The sequence below is a fragment of the Nothobranchius furzeri genome, unplaced genomic scaffold (assembly GCF_043380555.1).
Source record: "Nothobranchius furzeri strain GRZ-AD unplaced genomic scaffold, NfurGRZ-RIMD1 Scf032, whole genome shotgun sequence".
In the NCBI taxonomy this organism is placed as follows: domain Eukaryota; kingdom Metazoa; phylum Chordata; class Actinopteri; order Cyprinodontiformes; family Nothobranchiidae; genus Nothobranchius; species Nothobranchius furzeri.
In genome coordinates, this window is record NW_027223049.1 from 584,840 (window position 1) to 588,127 (window position 3,288).

Genomic DNA, 3,288 nt, shown 5'->3' on the forward strand with positions numbered 1-3,288 from the left:
GTAGTTGTGGTTCTCGCCCCGGGACTTGGGTCAGAGTATAGCCCAAGTGGAGCACTTGTGTCGGACTAGGGAGGCTGTGCCGTGCCCCCTGGAGGTCTAAAGGATGACCAGTAGTTGTGGTTCTCGCCCCGGGACTTGGGTCATAGTATAGCCCAAGTGGAGCACTTGGGTCGGACTAGGGAGGCTGTGTCGTGCCCCCTGGAGGTCTAAAGGATGACCAGTAGTTGTGGTTCTCGCCCCGGGACTTGGGTCAGAGAATAGCCCAAGTGGGACACTTGTGTCGGACTAGGGAGGCTCTGCCGTGCCCCCTGGAGGTCTAAAGGATGACCAGTAGTTGTGGTTCTCGCCCCGGGACTTGGGTCAGAGTATAGCCCAAGTGGAGCACTTGTGTCGGACTAGGGAGGCTGTGCCGTGCCCCCTGGAGGTCTAAAGGATGACCATTAGTTGTGGTTCTCGCCCCGGGACTTGGGTCAGAGTACAGCCCAAGTGGAGCACTTGCGTCGGACTAGGGAGGCTGTGCCGGGCCCCCTGGAGGTCTAAAGGATGACCAGTAGTTGTGGTTCTCGCCCCGGGCCGTGGGTCTGAGTATGGCCCAAGTGGGACACTTGTGTCGGACTAGGGAGGCTCTGCCGTGCCCCCTTGAGGTCTAAAGGATGACCAGTAGTTGTGGTTCTCGCCCCGGGACTTGGGTCATAGTATAGCCCAAGTGGGACACTTGTGTCGGACTAGGGAGGCTCTGCCGTGCCCCCTTGAGGTCTAAAGGATGACCATGAGGTCAAAAGGATGACCAGTAGTTGTGGTTCTCGCCCCGGGACTTGGGTCAGAGTATGGCCCAAGTGGTGCACTTGTGTCGGTCTAGGGAGGCTGTGCCGGTCCCCCTGGAGGTCTAAAGGATGACCAGTAGTTGTGGTTCTCGCCCCGGGACTTGGGTCAGAGTATAGCCCAAGTGGAGCACTTGTGTCGGACTAGGGAGGCTGTGCCGGGCCCCCTGGAGGTCTAAAGGATGACCAGTAGTTGTGGTTCTCACCCCGGGTCGTGGGTCCGAGTCTGGCCCGAGTAGAGCACTTTGGTCGGCTACCGGGGGGTGTGCCGTGCCCCCTGGAGGTCTAAAGGATGACCAGTAGTTGTGGTTCTCGCCCCGGGACTTGGGTCAGAGTATAGCCCAAGTGGAGCACTTGTGTCGGCCTAGGGAGGCTGTGCCGGGCCCCCTGGAGATCTAAAGGATGACCATGAGGTCAAAAGGATGACCAGTAGTTGTGGTTCTCGCCCCGGGACTTGGGTCAGAGTATAGCCCAAGTGGAGCACTTGTGTCGGCCTAGGGAGGCTGTGCCGGGCCCCCTGGAGGTCTAAAGGATGACCAGTAGTTGTGGTTCTCGCACCGGGACTTGGGTCAGAGTACAGCCCAAGTGGAGCACTTGTGTCGGTCTAGGGAGGCTGTGCCGGGCCCCCTGGAGGTCTAAAGGATGACCAGTAGTTGTGGTTCTCGCCCCGGGCCGTGGGTCTGAGTATGGCCCAAGTGGGGCACTTGCGTCGGACTGGGGAGGCTCTGCCGCGCCCCCTGGAGGTCAAAAGGATGACCAGTAGTTGTGGTTCTCACCCCGGGTCGTGGGTCCGAGTCTGGCCCGAGTAGAGCACTTTGGTCGGCTACCGGGGGGTGTGCCGTGCCCCCTGGAGCCATGGGAGTGAGCTCCAGCAGACTGGTATTTTTCGGAGAACCAGGCCCACACTCCTCAGACTTTGTGCCCAGGGACAGGCCACCAAAATCGGCCGCGGCTCGTGCACTTTGCCCTGCGTTTCTCCCAGAACCAGAGCCGGAAAAATCCCAAAATTGATGCCCAGAGATAGTCGACTCTGCCTGGAATAGATTGCCACCCAAACCCGCCAACTCACGCTGGTTTTCCGATGGCCTCACCTACTAACCCGAGCATGGTCATCGCTCGCACCTTCCAAAACCTCCAGGGGCGCAGGCACTTTTCATTTACTGGCCATAAGGCCGACCGCCTTAAGCGTTAAGCGATAAGCGAAAGGCTTAGTTTGGACTTAGTTTTTGGAGCGACGAGGTCGCCGTTTTGTCAATTCTGAACCGATTTTCACGCGGTTTTCGACTGCCTGCGCCTGGGGAGCCGCCCAGAAGCCCCAGGCAGTGTTCTGGGTGGACTTCCGGACCGGTCCGGACCCGGTACCGGCCGGGGGAACCGCACCACGCCTCTCGGGCGTTTCTACACCGATTTTCGCGGGGTTTTCGACTGCATAGACGGGGCCACCTGCTGCAGGGCCCGAGGGAGGGCCTTACTGAGCTGGGTCCGACGCAGGGCCCGGTTCCTGGAGCCCGCTGGGGGGGGGGGGGGGTTCTCTAAGGCTCACGGCGGGCTGCTGAGGGGCCGGATCGGATGCAGACAGGCGCTCCTCTGCCCAGGTCTTTGCTCCCCTGCCCCACTAGGAATGGAAGACACACTGCCAACAGCTTCTGGAGGGTGATGGGCCCTGCTGCAGACCAGGTCCGACCCAGGTTTCAGCTATCCCACCCCGCAGGGACTTAAAGACACACTGCCATCAGCTTCTGGAGGCTGCTGAGCTCTACTATAGAGCAGGTCCGACCCAGGTTTCAGCTCCTGCAGCCCACTAGGACTTAAACACACACTGCCATCAGCGTCTGGATGGTGATGGGCCCTGCTGCAGACCAGGTCCGACCCAGGTTTCAGCTATCCCACCCCGCAGGGACTTAAAGACACACTGCCATCAGCTTCTGGAGGCTGCTGAGCTCTACTATAGAGCAGGTCCGACCCAGGTTTCAGCTCCTGCAGCCCACTAGACTTAAACACACACTGCCATCAGCGTCTGGATGGTGATGGGCCCTGCTGCAGACCAGGTCCGACCCAGGTATCAGCTCCTGCACCCCGCAGGGAATTGAAGACACACTGCCATCAGCTTCTGGAGGCTGCTGAGCTCTGCTATAGACCAGGTCCGACCCAGGTTTCAGCTCCTGCACCCCGCAGGGAACTAAACACACACTGCCATCTGCAACTGGAGGCTGCTGAGCCCTGCTGCAGACCAGGTCCGACCCAGGTTATGGCTCTCCCACCCCCCTGGGACTTAAACACACACAGCCATCAGCTTCTGGATGGTGATGGGCCCTGCTGCAGACCAGGTCCGACCCAGGTTTCAGCTCCTCAACCCCGCAGGGACTTAAACCCACACCGCCATCAGCTTCTGGAGGGTGATGGGCCCTGCTGCGGGCCAGGTCCGACCCAGGTTTCAGCTCTCCCACCCCGCAGGGACTTAAACACA